Here is an 11,805-nt window from a genome sequence, read left to right as displayed (position 1 = left end):
CCATTGTCTAGAAGGGTATTTCTGACGTCATCTTTTAGAATTTTTATAGTTGCAGGTTTTAGATTTAAGTCTTTGATCCATCTTGAGTTGATTTTTTTTTGTTGTTTTTTTTTTTTGTTTGAGATGGAGTCGTGCTCTGTCGCCAAGACTGGAGTGCAGTGGTGGGATCCTGGCTCACTGCAACCTCCGCTTCCCGGGCTTAAGTGATTCTCCTGCCTCAGCCTCCTGAGTAGCTGGGACAATAGGTGTGTGCCACCACACCCAGCTAAATTTTTGTATTTTTAATGGAGACAGGGTTTCACCATGTTGGCCAGGATTGTCTCAATCTCTTGACCTCGTGATCTGCCCACCTCGGCCTCCCAAAGTGCTGGGATTACAGGCGTGAGCCACTGCACATGTCCTTGAGTTGATTTTTATATAAAGTGAGAGATGAGGATTCAGTTTCATTCTCTTACATGTGGTTTGCCAATTATCCCAGCACCATTTGTTGATTAGGGTGTCCTTTCCTCACTTTATGTTTTTGTTCGCTTTAATGAAGATCAGTTGGCTGTAAGTATTTGGGTTTATTTCTGGGTTCTCTATTCTATTCCATTGGTCTATGTGCCTATTTTTATGCCAGTATCATGCTGTTGTGGTGACTATGGGCTTATAGTATAGTTTGAAATCCAGTAATGTGATGCCTCCAGATTTGTTTTTTTTTTTTTTTACTTAACCTTGCTTTGGCTATGCAGGCTCTTTTTTGGTTCCATATGTATCTTAGGATTGTTTTTTCTAGTTGTGTGAAGAATGATGGTGGTATTTTGATGGCAATTACATTGAATGTGTAGATTACTTTTGGAAATATGATCATTTTCACAATATTGATTCTACCCAAGCCTCTACATTTTAAGTTTACTTCATGAGATGATTTCTACAGATGTTTGTACTGTGTAATAGTAAAATGGCAATGCTTTGTCTTTTAACAGTATTTAGTCTCATAATGACCATATGACTCTTACCAGACTATGGCCTAATTCTAAGAGTAAAAAAAGAAAGGAGCTTTTAAAAAAAAAAAAAATAAATCATGCCATTGAATTTTCCATTTGAAACAGAATCATCTTCACTTTTTAGTTGAGATGATCTAGATTTAAGCCCATACTGGAGTAAGGGAAAGTTTTGTAAGTTTTAGATCTATTTATTTAAATCTATCCCTCTGTGTTTTAGGGATAATTTCTTGTACACCCAATTAAAATGCCTCAAACCCTAAGAATGGCCCTGGGAATATTACTAGAACACAAAAATCAAAGACCAGGACAGAACTCTTGAGCTATTCTGGAACATATTCAGGCCTCTGTGATTGCCTTGCAGAAACTGACCCTTTTATGGTAGATAAGTTGAAATTTGATAGAGTGCTTACATCTCAAAATGCTTCCCTACTCAAAATAGTTTAAATTTATAAATTTTATTTTTTAAAAAAGGGAAAATTATAACTATTTTATGGTTTCACAGTCAGGTAAAGGTAGATAAGGTAAGAGTCTGAGACTGTAACTTATATGTCAGATAAGAAGGGTTGGATAATTTTAGCCAAAGACCACAGAATTTACTTGCTTTAATTCCAAAACAAATTCAAGCATATCTAGTTCTCTATGTTTCTCCTCCTCTTTTCAGAGCAAGATAAAATTCATCAATATATGGACAATTTAAGAGGGTTTTACTCCAACAATTCCTGAGGAACCTAATTCTCCAGCAACCATGTGAACAAGCTTTGAAACTGATCTTTTTCCAGTTGACCTTTGAGATAGTACAACTCTAGTTGACACTTTGATTACAACAAGTGAGAGACCCTGAAGCAGAGGAACAAGTGAAGCCACCCCTGGATTTCTGATTTACAGAAACTGTGCAATAACAATTATTTTAAGCTACTGAGTTATGGGACAGTTACACAGCAACAGATTACTGATATAGTCCTCCATCTTGAGACTTGTGTGTTAACTTCTCACCTACTGAATGGCTAGATATACAAGGAACCAACTAAGAGTTCTACCAAATATTAAATAAAAATGAGATTAAGTAGACTTATTACATGATGGCATATTTAAAATAGCAATATCATTTATTAGGGTGCTCCTCTTTTATAACTGTTTGCTTGTCACACACTCATCTGAAACTCAGTGAGTTTGCTGCCTCTTTCTGTAGCTTAGATATCATGGGGACTTTAGTTCACCAATGAGAGGACTATTAAGAACTTTTTTAAAAGTTCCATTTTGCGGTTCATGCAACCCTGAAGCTACCGCTCAAGTAGTTTCTTCCTCTGAGCTGTTGTTTGGTACAGATGTCCTGGAGTTCTGATTTATATTTTAGTTGTAACAAGCAGATTGTTGGCAATTAAATTAACCACCTGCTAGGTTTCAGGTAGCATCAGAAGTGGGGTAAATTTATGGTTTGGGCTGACAGAACTTTTGCAACTGCAAAAGAAAGACTGATAATGAACACATCAAAGAGGCCACAGCACCCAATTTCAGTTCTTGCTTTCATTCCAGAATGGATGAAACTTCATATTGGATGGATCACAATCAAGTCTGAGAATAAGCAGAAAACAGGGTATATAAGGAAATAGAGGAAAAGCTAAATGATTCTTTAATTATTTAAGAAATTGAATCTGAAAATAAACACTTTTCCATAAAGAAAACTCTAGGCCCAAATAATTTCATTGGTGATTATTACCATTTAAGGAAAACTATTTTTAATTCTTTCAGAGAATAGAAAAAGAGGTAACGCTTCCAAACTTGGTTTGTGAGGTAGGCAACAACTTGTTACCAGAACCTACAAGGATAGTTGATTATTTCTACAAGGATAGAACCTACAAGGGTAGTTCAAACCTAATTTGGTTTGTGCCAGGAAAACCAAATTGTTTAGCATTTGAAATTTGATTAATGGAATATATCATATTTTCAGAAATAAAAAATCATGTAATAATTTTAATAGAAGAGAAAACCCACACTTGATAAAATTTAACCTCCATTTATGATTAAAACTCAGGGCCAACAAAAAACAGGAGAGAATTTCTGTGAACAGCATAAGGGTATCTTGAAAACCTATAAACATCAATTAAACTGTAAAACATGGAAAACTTTCTAAGATGAGGAATAAGAACAGAATGTCCTTTATTCAACATTGTATTGAAGTACTAGCCAGTACAATAAGGTAAGAAAAGGAAAAATATACATAAAGGCTGGAAAGGAAGATTTAAAATTTTATTTGCAGGTGACATGATGATACATACAATAGAAAATCCAAAAGAATTTATATAGATTGCTGAAAGTGAGGTTGTGATGCAAATACAAACACAGACACAATTGTATTTTTATGTATCAGGTACAAATAATAAAGAGACCATAACATTTTAAAAAATATAAAATTTCAGGACTAAATCTAATGAAGATATGCAGGTCTTCTACATAAAAAAACTATTAAAAAGTATTGAGAGAAACTAAAGAAGACAAATGGAGAGATATTATTATGTTCATGGGTTGGAAGTCTCAATATTATAAATACATTAGTTGTCTGCTTATTGATCTACAGATATCATGCAATCAAAATTCTAGATTGTGTTTTTGTGTAGAACTTGACAAGTTGATTCTAAATTTTACGTGGAAATCCAAGGGGACAATGCACAACCAAAGGACACGTAAGAGGACTAGCTTGCCTGAATTACAAGACTAAATATAGATCCATAGTTATCAAAATAGTGTGGTATGGACTAGGATAGACTAGTGGACCAGTGGAATAGAATAGAAAGTCCTGAAACATACCCATACTTATATGACTTAAGACAAAGGTGGCTTTATAGAGAAGAGGGACATTTTCATTATAATGGTTTCAAGTCAATAGTATATTCATAAGAAATTCAAAAGAAATTTTGACCCCCAGTCTCACACCATACATACAAATCAATTCTAGATGATTGTGGGTTTAGATATGAAAGGCAAAAAGATAAAGCTTCTAGGAGAAAATGTAGGAAATATCATTTTTTATAATGATTTGTAATAGAATGGCATTGTTGTCAGAGAATTTGATCTGAAAACAATTCTTCGAAATTTGTTGGAACTCTGTTGTTTTTAAAGCTTGTCCACAAGTGATTTGACATTCCTCTCATCAACAGGTAGAGTCTTAATTTCCCTCCCCTTGAATATGGATGTCTTCAGTGACCTGCTTTTACCCAATAGAATCTGGTAAAGGTGACACTACATGACTTCTGAGGATAGGTTAGAAAAGGAGATATAGCTTCTGCCTGGCTGTCTATCCTGGCACCCAACCTTGAAACCTAGCCACCATCCCAAGTCAGGGAGCTATATAGAAAGACCATATTTTGGTGTTCTGGACATAGTACCATAGAGGTTCCAGCCAAGAGCTAGCATCAACTACCAAACAGATAAGTTAGCTAACCTTTGGGCCATCCTAGCTAATGCTGAGTAGGACATAGTAGACAATCTGCCCCACTAAGCCCTGCCCAAATTGTAGATTCATGAACAAAATAAATACTGTGATTGTTGTAGACCAGTGAGTTTTGGGGTGGTTATTTAAACAATAGAATAGTACATGCATCTTAGAGTTATTACGGTTTACCTTTAATTACTACTTTTAACAATTCTCTAAAAATGGAATAATTTCTCAACAGATTAGCTCTGTTTATCTCCCTCATCTACTGTGCTACTGTCATGTGTTTTACTTCTAAATATATTCGAATCCTTACAAGGTATAATTATTATTTTTTGTCTTTTATAAACTGGTGCTCTTCATTCTTTTATGCTGGCTTGTGGTTCCATCTGGGATAATTTTCATCAGCCTAAATAACTCTTTGGTATCGTGGTGAAGATCTGCTGGTGATAAATTCTCTCAGCTTTTGTCTGCAAAGGCCTTACTTTTTGCCTCCATTTTTGAATAATATTTTTACTGTGTATAGACTTCTAAGTGGCAAGGTAAGAAGTTATTTTTTCTTTTAGCATTTTAATTCCATTTCATTATATTCCAATTTCCATAATGTCTGTTGAAAAGTAAGCTAATATTAAGTTGGTACAAAAGTAATTTTTGCCATTACTTTTATGGCAAAAACTGCAATTACTTTTGCACCAACCTAATAACTTTATCGTTGCTTTTTTGAAAATAACATGTGGCTTTTCTTTTTATTAGAATCACTCAATTCTGAGTGATTCTAAGACTTGTCTATTTGTCTTTGTTATTAGCAACTTAAATATGATGTACCCATGTGTGGTTTTCTTTATAATTTTATTCTACACAAGGTTCATAATGTCTTGATTCTGTGGTTTCATGTCTTTTAGCAACTTTGGAACATTTTTAGAGCCAGTATTTCTTCAAATGTTATTTCCAAATAATCATATCCTCTCTATTTCTAAGATTCCAATTATAAGTGTTAGACTTTATCATTGTTTTTCATGTATCTCTCATACTCTTTTCTGTATTTTCCATCCCTTTGCCTTTCCGTGCTTCAAACTAAGTAAGTTTGTTGACTTGTTTTCCAGTTTACTGGAAGTTCTCTGTTCTGCTGCATCTAATAGATTCCAGGTCTTTGTTGAAATTATCAATATTTCCTCTGTTTTTCTTTTTGTTTGTTTGTTTTCTTTTCTTTTCTTTTGAGACAGAGTCTCACTCTGTCACCCAGGCTGGAGTGCAGTGGTGTGATCTTGGCTCACTGCAACCTCCACCTCCTGAGTTCAAGTCATTCTTGTGCCTCAGCATCCTGAGCAGCTGGGATTACTGATGTGCACCAGCATGCGTGGCTAATTTTTGTATTTTTAGTAGAGACGGGGTTTTGCCATGTTGGCCAGGCTTGTCTCGAACTCCTGGCCTCAAGTGATCTGCCTGCCTCAGCCTCCCAAAGTGCTGGGATTTCAGGCATCCTCTGTTTTATTGAACACATTAATGATCTTTATTTTCAACTCCCTATCTGATTACTTCAATGTTTTCATTATCTTTAGGTCTATTATTATTGTACTTTTAAAAGTGTAGCTTTTAGTTATTTGGTCCTGTTTTTTAGCCAGATATGAGTGAAATATTGTAGCGCCTATACATACTGTTACTTTCCTCCAAAGAAGATTAAGTTTTCTTCCAGCAGGTGGATAAGATATAAGAGGATCATTTTGATTCTTTGGAGGAATGAGGATAGTTTTAGTCATTATTAAGGCTTTTCTCTTTCAGATTTGTCCTTACTCATAGGGTATAATACTTCTGCATCTCAATTGAAAGTCCAGGATATTTTTACAGACATACCCTTCCCCAAGACCCCTTTATCTTACCTGGGCTTGAACTCAAATTTCTATCTTTGCAGCATTGCACAGCTGTCTAATTAAACTTTTGCTCAGGTCTTTGTTCTCTCAGATCCTGTTTTCTGCTAGGTTTTTTTGTAGTCTTGTGTCCAGAATTGGTTCCTTCTAGTGGGTTCTTGGTCTTGCTGACTTCAAGAATGAAGCCATGGACCCTCGCGGTGAGTGTTACAGCTCTTATAGATGGTGCGTCTGGAGTTTTTTCCTTCAGATGTTCAGATGTGTCCGGAGTTTCTTCCTTCCAGTGGGTTTGTGGTCTCACTGACTTCACGAGTGAAGCTGCAGACCTTCGCAGTGAGTGTTACAGCTCTTGAAGATGGTGTGTCCAGAGTTTGTTCCTTCAGGTGTTCAGATGTGTCCAGAGTTTTTTCCTTCTGGTGGGTTTGTGGTCTCGCTGACCTCGGGAGTGATGCTGCAGACCTCTGCAGTGAGTGTTACAGCTCTTATAGGTGGCACGTCTGGAGTTGTTTGTTCTTCCCAGTGAGTTTGTGGTCTCGCTGACTTCAGGAATGAAGCCGCAGACCCTCGCAGTGAGTGTTACAGCTTACAAAGGTAGTTTGGACCCAAAGAGTGACCAGCAGCAAGATTTATTGCAAAGAGCGAAAGAAAAAAGCTTCCACAGCATGGAAGGGGACCCAAGTGGGTTGCTGCTGCTGGCTTGGGTGGCCAGTTTTTGTTTCCTTATTTGGCCCTGCCCATGTCCTGCTGATTGGTCCATTTTACAGAGTGCTGATTTGTCCATTTTACAGAGTGCTGATTGGTGTGTTTACAATCCTTTAGCTAGATACAGAGTGCTGATTGGTGTGATTTTACAGAGTGCTGATTGGTGCATTTACGATCTTTTAGCCAGACACAAAGTGCTGATTGGTGTGTTTTTACAGAGTGTTGATTAGTGCGTTTACAAACCTTTAACTAGACACAGAGTGCTGATTGGTGTGTTTACAAACCTTTAGCTAGACACAGAGTGCTGATTGGTGCATTTACAGTCCTTTAGCCAAACAGAAAAGTTCTCCAAGTCCCCACCTGACCCAGAAGCCCAGCCCAATCCTCCCTCTAAACAGGACACCCCAACTGCTGTTGGGAACTGGGTGATGACTGCTGTAGCTACTTCCTGCTGGATGGGGTGAAGAAGGGGCCCTGCAGTTGTAGTGTCCTCCAGAGGAGAACTCTTTAGGCCAGTGAAAGGGCCAGGAGGTTGGTCAAGGGGTCCTCAGTAGAAGTTGTTCGTTGAACTCATTTGGGGTTCCATTTGTAAGACCATCTGTAGCTTGATGGCCTCGATTCTAGAGGAAACAAATTTGAGAAGGAGGTTAAAAATACAGGGCCTGAAGGTGAGTAATAGCAAGATGGCTGTTATGGGACCTAGAAAGGGGAGAAGCCACGTTGCCCAACTCCAGAGGTCAGTATAAGAGTTTGAAAGGCGTTGCTGATCTCAGAAGCCTTTTCCTGTAAATACCGGGCAGCATCTCATACTATCCCTGACTGGTTAGTGTAAAAGCAACACTCTTTCCCTAAGAAGGTGCATAGTCCTCCTTTCTCAGCAGTGAGGAGGTCTAGCCCTCAGCAGTTTTGGAGAGTCACTGCTGCCAAAGAGTCTATTTCAGATTGTAGTTAGTCTCCTTACTGGATATATATTTTTTTATTTCTTGCAAACTGAGAAATCCTTTGAGAGTGTGTGGTAGTAGGATAATGCATGTTACACTGGTAATTTTTAGCAAACTTTACTTTAGTTGAAAACCTTGTGAGTTTGGGATTTTAATTTTTCTTTGCTACTAATAAAACCTTGTTCAATCCATATTAACTTAGAACTGGTATAGATGTCGCCTTCCTGACTCTGTAAGTACTTTAAGATTTGACTGAGTGCAAACAACTCACATGTTTGAGCAGACCAATTATTAGGCAACTTTCCTAACTGCTTCTACCAAGAGTTCCCTTATCGCTTACTGAATACCCATTGTGTCTTTTTTTCTTTTCCTTAGCTGCCTGGGAGGAACCATCTATGGTCGTGTCCTGAAGGGAGTTCCTCCTAGATCTGGTCAGACCTTTGTATGGTAATTAATTAAGATTTAAATTCCCTATCAGAAAACCTACTGGGTTAAGGATTTTTGATAGGAAGACTATGGGTTGTCAGTGGCCTCAGTGCTTTCGGGCTACGCCCTTGTTTGCACTGACAACAAGGTGTTATTGGAGTGTTATAGGGTCACGGAGAAGACCTTCAATGACCAATTATAGGTTTTAAATTTACCCTGGCTTTTAAAGGAATAAAGTATACTGGTTTGTTTTTTTTTAAAACCACTTCCATCTTTCTTTCTTTTTGACTTCTTTGTCTCTCTCTTTCTGACTCCCTCTTTGTCTCTGTCTCTTCCTCTCTCTCTCTCTGACTTTCTGTCTCTTTCTCTCTTTCCTTTCTGCTGGTCTTTTCCTGCCTCTGCTAGCTGCTAATGCTGCTGTTCTCCCCTCTCCTTCCCTTTTTTGATGGCTTCGATAGTGTAAGACTGCCACCTCCTTGAGTTTTTGCACTGTGTGCAACAACTCAATAATTTCCTTGTGGTATTTAATGGGGATTTCCCCAGAGGTTAGGAACTCCCTTTCTTTCCATATTGCAGCATGGGTATGTAGGATTAGATAAGCATACTTGCTATCTGTATACACATTTATTATTTTTTCTTTTCCCAGTTCTAAGGCTCGGGTAAGTGCCACTAGTTCTGCTAACTGGGCACTGGTCCCTGGGGGAAGAGGCTTACTTTCAAGCACGGTTACATCACTAACTATGGCATAACCTGCCCTTCGTATCCCATTCTCCACAAATGAACGTCAATTCGTGTATAGGTTAAGGTCAGGATTAGCTAAGGGGACTTCTGAGAGATCATCTTCGGCAGCATAAATCTGGACTATAATTTGTTGGCAGTCATGCTCGATTGGTTCCCCATCCTCTGGAAGAAAAGTGGCAGGGTTGAGGGTCGCACACATATGTATTTGAAGCACCAGTCCCTCAAGGAGTAGTGCCTGGTATCTAAGTAGGCAGTTGTCTGATAGCCATAAACTTCCTTTGGCACCTAGTATGCCATTTACATCATGAGTAGTCCAGACAGTGAGATCCTTTCCTTGTATTATTATTATAGCCTCTGACACTAAGATGGCCACTGCTGCAACTACCCTTAAACAGTGAGGCCAGCCTTTTGCTACTACATGGGTTTCCTTACTTAGGTATGCCATTGATGGTGGGGTTGTCCCACAAATCTGAGTAAGGACTCCAAGAGCTATCCCTGCTCTCTCTGTGACGTATAAAGAGAAGTTTTGTCCTGTGGGAAGGCTTAAAGCTGGAGCTTGTACTAGGGCCTGCTTTAAGGTTTTGAAGGCTGTTTCTGCCCCTGATTCCCATTCTATTAGATGAATATTTGCCCTCTGGGTCTCCTTGATTAGAATATAGAGGGGTCTGGCTAGCTCACTGTATCTGGGGATCCACAGTCGGCAAAAGCTGGTGATTCCAAGGAATCCCCACAACTGTTTTAATGTCTTAGGGCAAGCATAAGCCAATATAGGCTGTATTCATTCCTTGTTGAGGGCCCTGGTCCCTCTGGCTAAGATTAGGTCTAGATATATGACCTGCTGGAGGCAAAGCTGGGCCTTCAACCTAGACACCTTGTACCCTTGATTAGCTAGAAAGTTCAAGAGATCTAGAGTAGCCTGCTGGCATAAGGCTTCTGAACTGGTAGCCAAAAGTAAATCATCCACATACTGAAGGACCAGAGTGCCTGGACTTGAGAAGTGGCTTAGATCTTGGGCCAGTGCCTGACCAAACAGATGAGGGCTATCCCTAAACCCTTGGGGCAAGACTGTCCACGTAAGTTGGGACATGTGGTCTGTGGGATCCTCAAAGGCAAAGAGAAACTGGGAGTCAGAGTGCAGGGGAATACAGAAGAAGGTATCCTTGAGGTCCAGAACAGTGAACCATTCTGCTTCCTCTGGTATTTGAGAGAGCAGGTATAGGGGTTGGGCACTACATTATATGGAGGAATTACTGTCTCATTGATGAGTCTAAGATCTTGCTCTAGTCTCCACTGACTGTTTGGGTTTTGTACTCCTAGAATTGGGGTGTTGCAGGGACTGCTGCATTTCCTTACTAAGCCTTGAGCTTTTAAATATTTAATAATATCCTGTAATCCTTTATGAACTTCAGGCCATAAGGGATGTTGCCTTTGACAAGGAAAAGTGGTGGGATCTTTTAACCTGATTTGGACTGGGTGGGCATTTTTTACCCTTCCAAATTGTCCTTCCAATGCCCAGACTTAAGCGTTCATTCCCTCCTCAAGTAAGGGAAACAAATGGGTAATTTGTTCCCCATATTCATGTAGATAATAGCTCCAGCTTTGGCTAATATATCCCTCCCTAATAAGGGTGTGGGACTTTCAGCATAACAAGAAAGGCATGTGAAAAGAGCAAAGTCTCCCAATTACAACTGAGGAGGTGGGAGAAATACCTGGTTACAGGCTGTCCCAGGATTCCTCAGATGGTAACAGACCTTGAGGACAGTCGTCCAGGACAGGAGATTAACACTGAGAAGGCCATGCCAATGTCCAGGAGGAAGTCAATTTCCTGGCCCTCAATGGTTAAATGTACCCGGGGCTCAGTGAGGGTGATAACATGAGCTGATCCTTGCCCTGGGCACCCTCAATCCTGTTATTGGATCATCTGGTTGGGGGCTTCTGGCCCAGAGAACCTTTGTCCTCTGGGGCAGTGTGCCTTCCAGTGATTGCCTTGGCATAGCGGACATGGACAAGGGGGCAGCTTGTTTCTCGTTGGACAATCTTTTTTAAAGTGTCCTTGTAAACCACACTGATAACAAACCCTACCAGGTGATTGGCCTGCTCCATTTTCTGTCCTCTCTGAACCACCAAGGTTTGTTTGTCTGAGGGCCACAACTAAATCTATGGCCTTTCTCTGATCTCACTTTTCCTTTTGGGCCTGTTCCTCTTGGTCCCTATTGTAGAACACCAAGGTTGCCAGGTTTAATAATGCCTCCAGGTTTTGTTCAGGGCCCAGGGCTCGCTTTTGGAGCTTTCTCCTGATACTTGCAGCTGATTGGGTAACAAACTTATCTTTTAGGGTCAGTTGACCCTCGAGTGAGTCGGGCGACAGGGGAATATATTTTCTTAAGGCCTCTCGTAGCCACTTGAGGAAGGCAGGATTTTCTTCCTTTCCCTGAGTTATGGGGGGCATCATTGAATAATTCATGGGCTTTTTCCCAATTCTTATTAGTCCTTCTAAAACACAGGTCAGCAGATGTTTATGACTCCAGTCCCCATGACCTGAGTCTAGATCCCAGTGGGGATCCATACTGGGGATGGCTTGTTGACCAGTAGGGAATTTGTTCCTTTCTTCGACTGTCATTCTATCATTTACTTGACTAAGATACGAGGTATCTTCAAACTCTCGGGCTGCAGCTAAAGCTGCATTCTTTTCATTAAAGGCCAAAGTTTGATCT

This window comes from Macaca fascicularis, chromosome 5 (genome assembly GCF_037993035.2).
Source record: "Macaca fascicularis isolate 582-1 chromosome 5, T2T-MFA8v1.1".
Lineage (NCBI taxonomy): Eukaryota > Metazoa > Chordata > Mammalia > Primates > Cercopithecidae > Macaca > Macaca fascicularis.
The sequence above is the reverse complement of the archived record's forward strand: the minus strand, read 5'-3'. Positions refer to the sequence as shown.